The sequence below is a fragment of the Cyprinodon tularosa genome, unplaced genomic scaffold (genome assembly GCF_016077235.1).
Source record: "Cyprinodon tularosa strain WSP-4 unplaced genomic scaffold, ASM1607723v1 ctg765, whole genome shotgun sequence".
Lineage (NCBI taxonomy): Eukaryota > Metazoa > Chordata > Actinopteri > Cyprinodontiformes > Cyprinodontidae > Cyprinodon > Cyprinodon tularosa.
Window position 1 is genome coordinate 508 of NW_024039524.1, and position 17,557 is coordinate 18,064.

The 17,557-nt window shown below is 37.7% G+C and overlaps 1 long non-coding RNA gene across 1 annotated transcript; it reads right to left on the minus strand.

The window, feature by feature from the left end:
- Positions 1-15,480: 15,480 nt before the first annotated feature.
- Positions 15,481-17,133, minus strand: LOC119773551. The gene is made up of 4 exons (XR_005279426.1): positions 16,955-17,133; positions 16,774-16,861; positions 16,070-16,159; positions 15,481-15,859 (listed from the first exon to the last, which is right to left on the minus strand). It is a non-coding gene; the product is annotated as an uncharacterized LOC119773551 (long non-coding RNA).
- Between the last annotated feature and the right edge of the window lie 424 nt (positions 17,134-17,557).

A 17,557-nucleotide genomic window follows, 5' to 3' on the forward strand; every position in this document is an offset into this window, starting at 1 on the left:
CCCATTAAGGTTGTGAATGAGCTACAGCCATGAAAGTTACCCCAATCGGAGTCAAAGGATAGCTCTCGCTTAGACTGAAATAATTTTTTAGATACCATTTACGGTTTGTCTTCAGCACTCCTTTGTTTGGAGCTGCTATTCCCATTCAAAAAAGCCTGAGAGGAAAGGAACGAAAGTGAAGCGCATGTCTCTCTGTCACTGACAGGCTCGTTAAGCGTTGTCAAGGTAACCGAGCTTCAAAGGATTTTACCTCTGCCACTTTAAACAGCACATTTTAATCTAATGGAGGGAGACAACACTGATTTAACATTTGGAAATGGATACAATATGACTACTGGCCATGACCCTTCCCTTCACACGCAACCCTGATAGACTTTCAAAATAAGACTCCGGGGACCCTTCAAAATAAAAGCCCCTACATTAAACTCATATTTTTTCCCAGCATATGGCTCAACATTATGACCCAAACTCAACCAATTTTTTTTTAATTACACTTAAGGGGGGTTTTCAAAACACACCCCACAGCAAACTTCAAAATAAAAGCCTCCCACTGCCACTTCATCTCCTGTCCTAATAACAGTGGAAAAGAGTGATTTAATGATTGAAAAGTCATCAAGTATCATTGCTGGGTCTGACCCTTTTCTCAACACACAACCCTGCTAGACTTTCAAAATAAGACTTGAGTGACCCTACAAAATAAAAGCCTCTATGTTATACTCGTGCAATAATTGATGCAAATGGCTCAGCATTATGACCCAAACTCTACCAGCTTGTTTCTATTAGACTCTAGGAACCTTTTCAAAACATACCTCAGAGCGAATTTCACAATAAAAGTCTCCCATTTACGCTCTAATACAGCATCTATTCACCCAATAACATGGAAAACCAGTGATTTCATATTTAGAAATGGATGCTATATCACTGCTGGGCTTGACCCTTCCCTTGACACACATACATGATGGACTTTTGAAATAAGACTAAAGGAACTCTACAAAATAAAAGCCTCTTCCTTACACACTCATTCATTGTGCCGTATGGCTTGTAGCTATGACCCAAACTCAACCAATTTCTTCAAAATACACTACCAAGGCCTGTTGACCACACACCTCAGTGCATATTTCTTAATCAGGTTCTAAGATTAACACTGTAATAAAGCATCTGCTTACCTCGTAACATGCAGCCTAAGCTTGCCAACGGTGCTTTCATCACTACAGCGGCTCGTAACATGCAGGTTAGTTTTTTTTCATAAATTCAGCTCCTTAAGTGGTATTAGCTCTCTTTTTATAAGCTTCTCTCTCTGTCCTTCCTGTGCTTCTTATGGTCAGTCTTGTGCTTTGGTTTGTGGATTTTCAAGCTTCTAAGGATGACACTGTTTTCTCTATGCTGATCAACTGACACATTTTAATTAATTTCAAATTGTTGTGCCAAGTCTTGACATTTCCACAATTTCAAAATTTTGATACTTATTCAATACCATCTTCCTCAACATTTTATTTCCCATCCTTCAGCTGCTCCGTTTTTCTTCAAGCAGATAAGATTAAAGTTTTTCATTGTAATATCTTTTCTGATACAGCTAATTTAATACTTTTCAGCCTACGTTGTGAACTTTGGCTTCATTTTGCTCTTTCTGGACAGGAATTAAGCTTTTCTGTTTGCTGCTAATTCATAACACGCCAGACATGTTTCTGGAAAGTAGGTGGACCCCTTCAAAATTTCTTTAGAACTTTTTCTATAAACTTGGGAGACATTACATTTAGACTCTTCTAGAGATTTTTTGATATCATGTATGGTTTGGCTGTGAAGCTTTTAAGATGAGTCTGTTTTTGCCATTTTACTGCCAGATGATTCTACCCTACAAAATCTTCAGATGATTCAATTGTTTTCTGCAGTTTGAAGTTTCTGATTACTTCCTTTCACATTTTCATATGTTCCTCAGCTAATTTGTGCTTCTTTTCCCTCTTGCAGTTTTTTTTGCTAATTTTTATTATTTCATTCAGCAAAAAAAGCATTCCCACTTTGCTGTTTCTGCGAAACAGCTTTTTCTAGTTTAACTGACTAAGGTTTCTATCATTACATTAGATTTTATTTGTTCCTGCTCCCGGTGGTTGGAATCTTTATTCCACTCTGGATTCTTGTGAGTGTAGTCTTTGTTCACTTTAACTTTTAAAAAAATAAATAAATAAACAGTTTTGAAAACCTCGGTATTCATTCTTTTCCTGCTTTGTGTGTCAACTTTCACGGTTGCTAAGCAACAGAGCATACGCCGGTAAAACCCGCCGAAGGGTAGACCTGTTTGAATTTACAGACAAAACTCTTCTGGCCTCCTTATTTTCAAGGACTTGGAAGGATCCAGTCTAGGTAGACCGCGTTCTTGGAGGATGCAGCCCAGGTTTTCGAACAGAGCCTCTGATTAAGAGCAGGGCTGCCCGCTCTTAATCAATACAATATTCTACACAAGTATAGGTGTGAAGCAGAGGCGTGCACAGACATTTTGGGGGGCAGGTGCTCAGGAGGGGGGGGAGGGCACTTTTTAGCGCACGTGTAACACTTAATTATAAAAAAAAATAAACGCATGTTGAATGAAATTTGACTTTTATTTGTAACACTCTCTAAACGTGAGACATGGAAAAAAGTCACATCACCAACAGAACAGACTAAAGCATACTTCTTTCATCTGGCTCATCTCCCCGTTTTCCCTCACCCATCTGTTCTCCCTCATCCTGGTCTTTTTCTGTCTCTGTGTCTTCCCTGAACTCTTCCTCATCTCCTGTCCTGGTAGATGTTGATGGTATAGAGCTTCCCTGCTGTGACTGGCTACAATATATTAATAATAACCATCATGACAATAATAATGATAATAATGATAATAATAATAATAATAATAGCTTTAACAAATATGCCACATTAGTTTAAATAATGGGCTATTAGGGCAACATGACTGGAAGTCTTGTCACATGGATATGACTTATGGTAGCCTACAAAATAATAGCTATTTTAAAACCTGCTTCACAAACCACTTAAAAATAAAATGTGAACAGCTTTTAAGATTTTTCAATATGATTAACCCTCCTTTCTTGGCATTGTGCTGCAATTACTAAATCAATATACAATTAAGACAATAAAGAGACCAAAATGTGTTAATTTATGTTGCCTAACAAAACCTATACAACAGAAAACGTTTGTCTTAACACATAGATTTGTACAGAAGAGGATTAGGGCCACTGAAAAAAAAAAAAAGTTTTTAAATTTTATTTCAGTTTAACATGGGAAAAAAGTCAGAATTCTGACTTTTTTATTGTCAGAATTCTGAGATTAAAGTCAGAATACTGAGCAAAAAGTCAGAATTATGAGAAAAAAGTTAGAATTATGAGATTAAAGTCAGCATTCTGACTTTTTTCCCATACTAAACTGAAATAAAATTAAAAAATCAGTTAACTTTTTTTTTTTCAGTGGCCCTAATCCTCTTCCGTAGATTTGCAATTGCAAACTCTACCAAAATTATTTGTAGCCTATGTGGTCATCCTCACGTTATCTGTCATTGACTTGGGCTACAGTGTAAAACTTTCAGTATCAGAATCAGGTTTATTGCCATTGTTAGTGAAGGAGTTCACAAACTAGGAATTTTTTATGGTACAATCGTGCAACATGAAACATATAATATGGAATAGGTAAATAAAATTATAAAAATATCTAAAAACTGTGGGTATACGTCATGCAATAAAATAGACTAATGTATACACTTAAGATAAAAAATATGGATACAAAATATAAAAAGTAAAATAGCATCTTACAAGGAGACAACTAGTTTATCTGGTGACCAGTCGGCAAAATGCGTGTTTGGTGCTGCTGAATGAGACATTTTAATGCACAACAAAATGATTCTGCTTGATCTGTTTATTACCTGGCTAATGGGGCACGGGAGAAGCAGCCTGTCAGCGACCGTTCCTGCTATCTGAAAACTGCTATGATGCTGCGCATCTGGCATGCCCTGCGGGCGACCGAGTGAGTTCACGTGACAAAGGAAGAGAGAGAGGCTGGTCGTTTGTGCGCAAGTAGGTCGGTCATTTCGGGGCATTGTTTCAGTCGTTTTTAATGGCTCAGGTTTTTCAAAAGATCATTTCAAAACCGACCTCAGTAAAATCTTAATAATATTAATAATAATAATAAAAAAAAACGAGTTTCAAAAGGGCATTTTCTTTGATAGAGGGCAAACTTCCTAGTGCTTTAGCACCACCTAGTGTCTATGTGTGCACGCCCCTGGTGTGAAGTGCTCATATTCGTAATCTTTAATATTCAAATATGTCTCTACTTATATTCTTGTCTATTGTCTCCATTCTATATTGTTTTTATTTTACTTAATGTCTTGTTGACAATTCAATTATACTTTACAGAATTTAATCTTTATCTAATTAATTGTTATGTGACACTTCTTGCCCTGAGAAGAGAAGAAAACAGTTGTTGTTATGCTTAAGTACTCTGTTTTCCTGTTCAACGACAATGTATGCCTAAAGCATACTGTCCCAATCTGCAACTCATAAAAATGGTTTTGGAGAAAAATATGTCACAAACTTCTTTTTTTTTTTATTGCAAGACTGAGAAGAATTAAAATATCAAGTCTGGGCTTTGACTAGGCCAATAGCACAGTCATGGTCATTGAGATGCGCATGTGTTGCTTAGTTTCTGGTAATTTAGGCCAATCTAATTTTAACAGATGGGCTCATACTTTATTCAAACATTCTGGAAAAAAAGTCATGGTTATTTTGATGCATGCAATGTGTCTATGTCCTGTTATATACTAAAGGCAATGCCTCTTTATTGTTTGTTTAGTATTAATTATCTTTCTTCCACATTCTTCCAATGTTTTAATTCAAACTTTGACTATGAAAATAGCTGACACCAGTTGCAGAAACACAGGGAACATGACACAAGGTCATTCTATTAATATAAATTAGACTATACTGTCATGCTGTATGATACATTCGATTGATGACAGACAAAGGTACTCAGTTATGTATTGACAAAACATATGAAGGGTGTTTAATGCATTTGATATGTAGTGAACTCAAGGAATTTTGGTTTCTGGCAGCATGATGCCCATCATGTCACCTTAGCATTTATCTACAGTATTCATTCTGAACTTTAAAATCCAGCTGCTTGTTCAATTTTTTTTCCACATTTGAAAAGAGTTTGGTGCCTTAATGGACTTGATAATGGGGATCTGTCTTGTGACAGCCATTACTGGCCAGGTTTAATGTGCACTCTCAAGGTAGTATGTTGACATTTTCAGCTTGGCACAACCAAAGGTTTGGCTCGTCACGCTTACTGCTCCTATGTGCCCAGCCTTTCAAGGATAATGAGCTAATTTGTTTTTCAACAGGACAGCGCTAATGTTAAGAACAGAGCAGGTTTTTAGGGCAGAGCCTGTTCCTTTTCAATCAGAAAGCAGGACGCATTAGCTTTATGTGAAGGACAATGTTGTAAATTATATGCAGTCTTACAAATGCAGTCTTGAATTTGAGCTATTCCCCTCTTTTTAGATCATCAGTGATACTAATTAGATATTGCAAGCAACTTAATTGTGTAACAGTCTATAAGATCCAAGTTAGAAACTGTTGGCCTTAATAAACCATGGCTGATTTGATCTACAAAAATGATATCTTAAAATGGAACACTAATGATATCTTAATAGAGAATATGAATGCTGCCCATGATTGACTTTATCAAGACTTTATTCAGCATCAAAGAAGGTGGGCTAAATTAATAATCATCTTTGTTTGTATATTCCCTGTGTATGTGTAGGTAGAATTAATTGTGTATTTAGTGGGTTTTTGATACCTGGAGGTGAATAGTTATCTGTGGCTAGAATGGAAGATGGCCTGCAAAATACAACAACCAAGAATAGCAAAGTAAACCATAAGATGTCCCTTGACTAATGAGTGAAAGAGGGAGATGTAGGTCAGAGAGCTGCCAGCTGCACAGCAATACTATCATCCCATGCCGAACAGGCCACAGCTCTGTCCCACCTACCGGACGTGGGACACTGGGGAGGTACAGTACCCCTCATTGAATTCCAGAACAGCCAGAGCACACTCCAGCCTGCTTGGAGAGCCAGCCCTGAACCACACACCAGCCAAGAGTGGCAACCAAAAGGGCACAGCCCCCACCTGCCTTCTCTGACATGTTCATGCCACCATCCACCACTCCAGTGTGGTGCCTAAATGCCCGTTCTACCAAGGGAAAGAACATTCCCAGTAATGTATGAAAGCATAGCATTCCCTTACTTTTTTTCTCTTTGAAAGTGACCCGTTTTTACCCCTGTCTGAAAGACTGAGCCTGTACTAATGATCAAAAACAAGTGGTGCTGCTGATGCCTCATAAATATCCTTGGTTTAAATAGTCTTTTTGCAGACTTTTTTTATTAGTGGGTTCTTAGGTGTGAATGTGAGTGTGCATGTTTGTTTGTTTTTTTTCTTCTGTGTTTTTCCAATACAGACTAGCGACTCTGAAAGTGTGGAACCATGCTATATTTTTCATGTTTCTTGTTAAATTAGGGCACCCAAAAAGAACACTCCGAAGGAAACACCAAGGTACAGTACAAGTAGTACATAAAAGACTGCAATAAAAAGCGACAATAGATTATAAGAGCAGCAACCAGCTGCTCAGCCATGATCCGGCTCTACCTGTCACTTTAAACAGCTTTTTTGCATGCTTTGACTTTCCACTGACAGAAGGTTTAAACATCTGCCTTAGCCAGAGGTGCAGCATCAGCCTCTTGTCTTGCAGCTGCACCAAGTGACCTCTACTTTAAGGAAGATAAACAGCAATATTGCTGCATGTCCAAACATGGTGTCAGGTCTGACCCCAAAGTGTCTTCTTCCCACTCTTCAAACACACCATCATTGCTATCCCTCAAAACAAACATGGTTGTAAAAGGTTGCGGATGACAGCACTGTAGTGGGTCTCATACCTGTGTCTAACACTGACAAGACCCACTATGGAGAAGACGTCCATCATCTAATACGGTTGTTTTCCAGGAATGACTTCATCCTGAACACTAGTGAGACCAATGAGACCATAGTGGACTGTAGGGTTCAGAAGACTGAATATGCTTATCTACATAGGGATGTGGTGGAGTGAGTGGGCAGCATAAAATCCCTGGGCATTCACATATTTTCGGACCTCTTCTGTAGTGGGAACACCTCTAACCTGGTAAAAAAATATATTACAACAATGGCTGTTCTTTCTTAGGAAACTGAAAACTACCTGTCTCGTTTCCTACAGTAACTGCCACAAACCCTTACAGGGCCATGATTGGAAACATCTCGTACCTCAACATGACTGTAGTACAGTATTAGAGCTGCATGTCACAGGAGGGGAAAGACGGAGGTTTAATCTGAATACAACAAATTAAAGACCCTAGGTCTTGATCCTTCATCTTTAATTGGCCAACGCTAAAAACTGTTATTTTTAGTTTTTTACATTTGAAAGTGCTTCAAATTTGCATGTGTCAAACAGCGCACACATAGTGTTGTTGTTAAAGGAATAGTACACCCAAAACATGATTAGCCTTCATTTTCTACTCACCCCCATGCTGAACAAAACTCTGGAGTACTTTTTTGATATCTCAAATGCATCTGGAGATCTGGGAGGCTTCTTGCTGTCTGCTGACATTCAAATAATGGAGGTCTATGGCGCCCGAGACAGAAAGGTCCACAAAAGTCCACAAAAACTTGTCAATATTCCTCCATACTGCTCGTCCAATGTAATCCAAGTGTCCTGAGTGGGTAGCATCCAGAATTTACTCGAAACGAAGTCATTTAGAATGTTTTTAGAGCCTAAACAGTAGTGTATAGGATTTCCTAATAGCGCCCCCATGCGCGCTCACGATTCTACGGAAGCCGGCAGACCAAACCAGCGCATTCAGCTCGGCAAAGAACTCATGCTCTTCCTCAACACTGAAGACCTCAGACATTTTTCTTTCGTTGTTTCTTTCTTTGCACAGGTAAACAGCACATTTCTTCTTCTACGCTTGCATTATCGGCAGACCAGACGCTGAATGCGCACTTTCTTCCGGTTTGGTCTGCCGGCTTCCGTAGAATCGTGAGCGTGCATGGGGGCGCTATTAGGAAATCCTATACACTACTGTTTATGCTCTAAAAACATTCTAAATGACTTCGTTTCGAGTAAATTCTGGATGCTACCCACTCAGGACACTTGGATTACATTGGACGAGCAGTATGGAGGAATATTGACACGTTTTTGTGGACTTTTATGGACCTTTCTGTCTCGGGCGCCATGGACCTCCATTATTTGAATGTCAGCAGACAGCAAGAAGCCTCCCAGATCTCCAGATGCATTTGAGATATCAAAAAAGTACTCCAGAGTGTTGTTCAGCATGGAGGTGAGTAGAAAATGAAGGCTAATCATGTTTTGGGTGTACTATTCCTTTAATACCTGTGAGCACGCCGCTGACAGGGGAGACAACCGGGATAGTTGTTCTGGGCCCAGGGTAGAGTGGCCCTGAATCAGCCCCCTACATCTTTTGCCACAAATATTTTTTTTGTTTTTAAGATGTCTGGAAGGAAACTGGAGCTTTATTCTTAAGTTTCATAAAATCTTTTCCTATTATTATATTCTTTCGATTATCCACTGCAGCATAAGCGTCGTTAGACCTATTTAAGGGTGGCTTCAGTCACCCTTTCTTTGGCATTAGCCACCCTATAATTATTTTGCGATTTAAAAAAAAATATTTTTTTTTTCTGTATTTATTTTTTCCTCATATTTTCCCAAAACAAATGCAGTAAAGCACCGAATAAAAGCCATAAAGAAGACAAGTTAATCTGAACAATCATAGGCGTAACTTCCTTAAGGACTGGTGTGGACATGTCCCCACCAATATTTTGTACACGTATTTTGCTTTCGGTGCTGTGTATATCTGATTAAAACCCCATTCATGCCGCTCCTCAGAAAGAAAATAAAAAAGTTCTCCCCGCTGCTCACCGTCCACAAACCCCGACAAAAACTCAGAAAAAAGAATCTGTTGCCTCTCGCTTTCTCCCCATCACCCCCCTCCAACCTCTCCCCATAACATTTGAATTGAAGATATCCTCGGGTGACGGGTCGGGTTCGGTAGTCATTCTAACGGGTTCGGGCGGGTGCGGGTTGGTAAAACTCGACCCATGCAGGTCTCTAAGCTACACTACATTCAGTATCGTTGCCATAGAAACAGACAACAGCGCCAATATATCAGAATTATACTAAAACACACGCAAATAATTTCCCACATAAAAAACAGGACTTTCAGTCCATTACAGTTTTCCATTTTAGAGGGTTGTTTATTTTGCGTTTATTAAGTGATGGCTGTGGTATATTAGCTTTCACTGCTATAAGCTTTCGCAGCAGTGATTGATTAATTTAAACACCTGCTCTACTGATGGTCTATCGGAGTTGGTGTTTAGGTTGAACATAAAGAACACCTTTTATTTGAAGCTTCTTGTAGCTACTGTTTTAATCCCGGCTTTACTTAAAACTTTTTCCTGACTTTGATAGTGTTGCCATTCAGTAGCAAGCACTGCGCCCCTTTTTCTTTTATATGTACACGTACATTTAAGATTTAGCGTGTTATGTTGACAACTCATGAGCAAGCTGCTTTTTGCAATCTAGCAGGAAGGTAAGGATAGGATCCTGCAGGTGTGACGTCACTCTGCAGGGGGTCCAAAGATAAAAGATTTAAACAATTTTGGCATTGGAATTTCAGATTTAAGGGAGTTAGAAAGTTCACTTAGTAAAAGTGCAAATAATAAATCTGATTACCGATTACTTTTAAGCTGGTTGAACATACTGCGACAGACTGGTGACCTGTCCAGGGTGATCCCACCTCTCACCCAGAACGTGGCTAGAGATATGCACCAGCACCTCCTGATCCCACTGAGGGATAAGGTTAAAGAAAATGGATGGTTGAACATGGTCCGCTCTCCCAGATTCTATCAAATCAGTATTGATACCCTCAGGGGCGGATTTAGGAAATTTGGGGCCCTAGGCAAAGACAGGCAGGGGGCCCCCTGAGAAGAAAACCCATAAAACAGACCCATTCTACAGATAGAGAAATGTTAATAGAATAGACATCCATTATTTGTTCTAGGTTTTGTCCCTTTTTCCTCTCTATTTATCAGCGTTCTGATGGCATTTTAGCCAAAGGATTTTTATCAAAAACATAATTAATGTGCACAAATAAGGATTAGTTGTATTAACCATACATGGAAACAGAGTTTTATGGGGCCCCCAGAACTTGGGGCCCTAGGCAACTGCCTAGTATTGCCTAATGGTAAATCCCCCCCTGGATACCCTGCTGGTGAATGTTCTTGACAGAAAGACGGAGTTGCTTAATCATATTCTGCTTAAGGTCCCATAAGATCTTGTCCAAGTCCTGGTTTAAAAGTAAATTAATTTTAAAAAGTGACCCAAAATTGACTGTCAATAAATGTTCTACAAAATTGATATATTTATTTGATTTCTTTGATTTGTACTGTCTGTTTAGATTTATTTGATATTTTTTGCACAAAATATATAAGTGAATATTGTAACAGTTATGTTTTCAACTGTAAGCATTAAATTGATAAAAGTTATTCGCATTTTTTTGGCTTTATCCTTTCCAACAAAAAAAAAAGGCGTCGCGCAGGTAGCTCCCTTTCCTTATGAGCCGTCCCCACCAACTTTCAACACAAAGTTACACCCTTGTCTTAGACAACGCCTTAGCAGGTGCACTGAAAAAATTTGGCGTGCGCTATGCGCGCGCATTATCTTCTAGGGGCTGAGCCACCCTTGTTTCTTAAACCTAGAGACGCCCCTGCACTGCAGTATTGGGAAGTACCCCCACAAGCCATTCCTTTTAACTGGTTATGCCGCTGAAGCAGTTTCTCTGAAGTTTGTCAAGCTGCTATACATTAGGCTGGCTGCGCTGAAGGTGGAGACAGAAAAATACAGAACCTGAATCTTCCCCTCTGTAAACAGTGGGGCAGCAGCTCCATCACTTAAACATAAAGGGTACTCTCACCTGAAGAAGCCCACTCAAGCCGCAGGAACAGCTTTAGATCGAACAAAACTTTCGATCAACCTCACATGCAAAAGCCTGTGAATTCAGTCACAGATTCTAAGTGCTCTGACTGCTCAACTTAATCATTTCTATCAAGGTTTTGTTCCCTATCTTTGTAAGATGAAATTATAATTAAGACCAGACCAATGGGTATTATTAAGAGGTTGAGAAGTTTTAAATTTGACTGATGTGGCCTGTCCACAGCTGCAATAATGTTGCGGTGGGCCTGCATAAATAGACAATCCTTCTGTACATCCTTAACTGCTTAAAAAAGATTTCGACCACAACATTTTCTGGTCCAATTTAAATATGTCAGACAGTAAAAAAATCTATAAATGGGATCAAATGCGACTGCAGCAGGTATGGAAAACCAAATGTGCTACATATTTCATAAATTGAAATCTGGAAAGATCTCCATTTATAAATATAAACATATAAATGTTACTTAAATAAATAAACATGTTTTTTTATCCTTATAAAAAAATAATTAAATATCTTATTTGATTAGCTATTAAATATGTTTCTCTTGCTTGCAGAGGCAGCTACTTAATAAATGTAACATTTTAGTCAAGACCTCATTCAAAGATTGATTAATGAAGACAATATATATATATATATATATCTATATATATATATATATACATATATATATATATATATATATATATATATATAATTTTTTTTTTTTTTTTTTGTCCTGGGACCAGCCAAGGCTGTCTGCTGGCCTGATGTGAGTTGAGATGTGCCCATCAATCATGTTAATTATTGTTGGATTCTTTGTAGTTCCAACTAGGAACTCCATGTGTTTCAGTAGTATGGACGACGAGATGATTGAAAATGAACACAACGGAGATCTAGTCCTATTGGCAGACATCCATTTAAAATGTAGGCAACGGCATGAAAAAAGTGGTTTCTACTTTTACTTTTATACTTTAAGTAAATTTACAAGCCTGTACTTTGTTACTTTTACTTGAGTAAAGAAGTTTAATCCGTACTTCCACTTTTACCAGAGTATTTTTTAACACAAGTATCTGTACTTTTACTCAAGTACGGAAAGTCAGTACTTTTGCCATCTCTGAATAGAAGGCATACAGGCCGCTCTTCCAATCTCCATCCTTATTCGTATCACTATTCTTACAGCATTTCATCAAATCATTAAGGAATGGGTACGTAAATTCAGAGGCTGCAGGGCACTAAGGTTCTTTGCAGGGCAACAAACCAAGCCCCTCATAAGAAGCTACAGCACATAAACAAACACAGACAATGCTAAGGCCCTCCTTAGATTCAAACATGTTGATGAAAAGCTGCAGAACTAGTCCAACTGAAAGTAGGCCTTTCCTGCATGAGAAACCAAGCACTGCCCACTTACACAGAAATAATGCAACAAAACTACAACAGCTTAAATTATCTAATCTAAAGATTATGGCAATATTTATCTAAATACTGTATGGTTAGGTTATAATGTTACCATTATTTCTCTGTATTATAAAAGTGTTTCTATTATATGTATTCCATGTTTATTTATTTATTTATTTTATTTTTTTGAGGAATCAGAATTCAGGGATCACCTAAGAATGATGAGTTTCCAACAAAAAATGTTTTACGTCATGGAAGTGCAGAGATGTTTGCTACTTATTTTGTTTCTCTAACAGAGAAGTTGTTTGAGAGCATTTAGTGCAGACAACATTTGATATTTAGTACGTATATATTTCAAATATTCATTATTGCATAATCTACAATAACTGATCACTTTTAGTTGTGCTACTGCAATGTATATAATACAGTATGTCAGTAATTAATTGTGCAATGAGTAAATCGTATGCATGATACTTAATTATACACTTCTTATGGTTTTGTATTACATCGGTTTATTTGTAGTCATAACTGTAAAGTAAAATTTCCTTTTCCAATGAAAGACTTTATGCTTTGCACCTATAAAAAAAAACCAGCAACATTAAATAAAAAATTCCCCTAGGAATTCCTAGGGGCTGTGGGCTTGCCTTATTTTCATTTATTAAAGGTGTCAACCTTGGCAGCTTCACACAATGCAAAAGCCAATTACTGCATTTAAACTAACTCTCAGCATCACACCGTAAAGATGTAATGACCATGTTTTGGTCATTACAGCACATAGAAAAAGATATATAGCAAATATTAATTTTCTTGTAGTACAACAGTTTATACTATCCTTGCTAATTCACACAGAGAATAATATTGGCCCTTGAATTTTAAAGTTCTTGTTTGTCTTTGCAAATTTGGAAATTAATTAAAACCTTGGACTCCACAGTCATTAGGGGCAGAACAAAAATAACCTATTCTGACTCAAAGTTGTCCCCATTTAATTTTTTATACAAGATAGAGTTACCTCAGGTTGTGCAAAGCTGGTATAGGCTAAAGCTTTCAAACCTTTTGTTGACTAGCCTAAAATTCTCCCAAATTTTTGTGTTGAAATACAGAAAAAAAAAATAATAATAATAATTGGCCAAATGTTATAATATAGCTATTTCTTCCTCTACATTTTTCTTTTCTTTTTTTTTTTTACTTGCCCTGCTGAATTTTCTGTTAGTGTGATAAGTTAAAATGGTAGATATTATCAATTAGACCATAAGAGAATTGATTGAATTCATTATTTAAAAAAAAAACGGTAATACATTAAGAAGAGAAATCAAAAGTGGGTAATCTGGAAAATCATCTGATTTAAAAAGGGTTAAAACGCTAAAAAGTGGTTTGCCTTACTTGGTTTGTTTTCTTCTTGATTGTGTAATTTGTGGTTAAGATGTGTGAATTTACAGTTTACGAGGCGATCTTGAACTAGACATGACGTTGTCTGTCTCCGCCCACATGCCTGGAGATGCCGCAGTCTTTTCCTCATTAGAGTAAAAGTTCTCGCTGAGGAAACATCTCTTTTCATTGTTTTTATTCCTCCCCATTTTCAGGTATGTTGTCACTGTTAAACATATTTAGCATGATTTTAGTAATCAGCTAACATGTTAAAGCAATGTTAAATGTGTTTGTTATAATTTAAGTTATTCAGAAGTGTCGTGATGTGTGTAAGTGTGGGCGTGTCAGTTGGCTCCCTATGAGGTGCCCCCAGGGACATAAATCAGAATTAACTTGCACAGGGGCGGATCCAGGATTTTTCAAAGGGGGGTGCGCACCTAAGGGTCATGGGGTCACGGGGTCAAGGGTCACAGGTCAAGACAATGTGAGGCTAAAAGACCAAAGAATACCATCTTCACTCTTTCACGCTACCCTAATTATTCATCCAAGGGTTTATAATTGATAATTTTAATGGATGAACATAAGTAGAATTAGCATGATTACATTATTGTAATTAAAAAAGGATCTCTCAGTTTTTAAAGCATGCACAAGGTTAAAAGGTAGTTTGAAGAAAAAAAATGATCCTTATCAACAATTAATCAAACAAGGAGTTTCTTTATTTCCAGAAATGATATTTACACAGAACATTAAATAAAAAAAAAATAAAAAATACTTGGGTTCAAGTATGGTTCAAGTAAGACAAAGGAGTTTTGAATATATTTTAACAAGATAAACTGTTGAAAAACAAAAAAAAAACAAAGTTAAACCAGACAAAGAATATTGTTCTCTACTACAAACTTTATGATGATGATAATGAGTTTACAAATGTCAACCTTCTGGGATGCTTCTGGGCAAATGTGTCTATGATTTTGTTGATGTCTAGCTGAATGTCCTTGTGCACATACAAAAGTAGCAAAGCCACAAACCTTTCCTGTCCCATTGTTGACCTCAGCAAAGGTCACTGCTTTAAGACCCGAGTTAGCACGTTCCACAGAAGCACTGGTAACAGGTATGACTGACAGAAGGTGAAGAATCATATAAATGTTTGGGTAGCACTTCATATTTGTTATCTTTAGAATTTCAGGGAGAGAGCGGGGTTTTTCTAGCCTGGGTGCCTTTCCGAACTTAGTCCCGCCCACAAAGTTTAAGGTCGGGGAAGTTCGGTCTGGCTCTGCTCCATAGTAGCGCGAGTATTATTGCCCACTGTCATGCGATCCAATCAAATTGTCAGGGCGGGCTTTATACGATGATGGACAGATGATAAACAGTAACGTAATCAACCACGTGACCAAAGCGCGCATGGGTGACAACAACAATGGCTGCCGCTGGAGAGTTGAGGTGAGTAGATTCTGCTATTAGGTCTGTTCTAGAAGATATCGACAGCAAATTAATTTTAAAAGAGGAACAGAGAAACGCGATCAAGGCTCATCTTCTTATTCTAGGCGTGCAACTGCACGCTTTGATTTTTGTGGACAACAACTATGCCTCGCTTAACATACGTCACGCACTCCGTTGCTCTTATTGGTTGTAGATTTATCTATATATTGAGTGCAGAGGAATTTTTTTTCCTGGTTCGTTCGAAACACGCCCCATAATCACAGCTCTATGGAGCAGTATCAGACTCATATTCTGACTAGAATTGAGTCGGACTACGTCAGGCTAGGGTTTTTCCACTGATGATACCACTTTGTGTGCCACAACTTCACTTCCTGCCTGAATTTTGATCCTGACGGTAGATCATCTTTATATGATGTAAAAATGATAAAAAGTCATACTTGTCCAGCCAGTCCCTCTGGCATGTTCTTTTGGTCACCCCACTGGCTCTTCGGTTGTCTTTAAATTCTCTGGCAGGGAAATTGAAAGATTTGGGTGGTTTTCTGGTCTGAAGAAGTTGGAATTTTTCAGAGTCGTCCATTTCACTAATCCGGTCCTTGGCCTTTGATATATCTGTAATAACATTGATATTTACATTGTCAATTTTGCATGGGTGCTGGTGGAGTTGTAAATCTGCCTACATGAAGATTTTGTATAGTCTTGCTTTATTACCGTATGAAATAATTATTATAAAATGTAAGATTTCAAGATTAAGCAAAAAAGTCAATCATGTAAAACAAAATTAGTTGTTTTGACATTGAAAAAAATACAACTATTACTCACCTATGTCGTAAGTTGTTTGGGGCAAATCTGCTTGGTTGAGCGCCGGCTCTTCAGTTGTCTTTACATCGAAACACGGTCCTTGTTGTTCATCTGGAAAAGAAAATTATTTTTGTGATCAGGTGAACCTTGTAATCTCAGGAGGAGCCACAAAACAATTTAATGTTGTGTTTTTATCGTAAATTATTAAATTCACTAAACACATTTCACCAGGTGCACAAAACTGAATTTACTTAAAAGTAAATTGTATTTTTATTGTAAAATATTACATGCACTGAAAACAAATAACACCAGATTTGTAGTTATCATATCACAATGTTAACAAGACTCCCTTAGACTCCAAGCATGTGCTTAGAGCATTCATTGATTTGGATCCTTACCAATTGATAAAAGTTAGTAATGTTTTCATAAAGGATACCATTCTTATTTTTAACAGTACAACACATGTGGTACAGGTTTAGACCCAAAAATACACACTACAAAATAACTATTGTATGCATGTCAATGGCAACTAATGTTGCTTATTTTTCTTAATTGTACACTCTTTTTATTACTTATCAAACACTGCAATTTTCATAACTTTCCCGTTACTGGTTAAAGTATTTCTACAATTGCATTACTTTGCAACTTTAAACAACTTGTTTATCAACAATCAACAATGTTGATAATGTTTTCTCATTATCAACATTTTCTAGCAATCATCACACCTTTTATCTGTGTGTCTCCAATATCTGAACGTTCATACTGGTCAACGCTGTAACATTGTGGTCATTTTCTGTAGTTGTGCCAGGTCCACTGAAGAATAGAAAACAAGATATAAACATTTCAATCTGTGTTATTTAGATTATAGATATAAGCCTTTAGAAAATAAAGTTGGTTTCTACTTACCCTTTTGTTGGATTGGACCAGAATCTTAAAAGAGATGGTTGTCTGGTTTTCTTGTTTGGCCTTAAATCTTCCAGGTCTCCTCGTGCTCGCAACGACGCTATTGTGGTATGGCAAGCCGATTGGGCCAATAATCGTCCGTACAATAACGCGCAGTTCCAACCCGTATTTTACGCGAGTGCGCGTTTTTTACGTCACCGCGCGTTTCCAGCCACCAGCCAGAACGCGCGGTGACGTAAAAAACGCGCGCTCGCGTAAAATACGGGTTGGAACTGCGCGTTATTGTACGGACGATTATTGGCCCAATCGGCTTGCCATATCCCATACCATCTTCACTCTTTTCTAGTAGCGTTCTAATAGTGTATATGAGAGCGTTCTAATAGTGTATATGAGAGCGTTGTAGTAGTTTATATGAGAGCTTTTTAATAGTGTATATGAAAGCTTTCTAGTAGTGTGTATGAAAGGTAAAGCTTTTCACCAGTTTATATGAACAGTTCTCACTACTTTGTATGAGAGCTTTTGAGTAGATTATATAAGAGGTCAATGTTTTCACTAGTTTATGTGAGAGCTTTTTACTAGTGTTTGTGTGAGGTTTTCAGTATATTA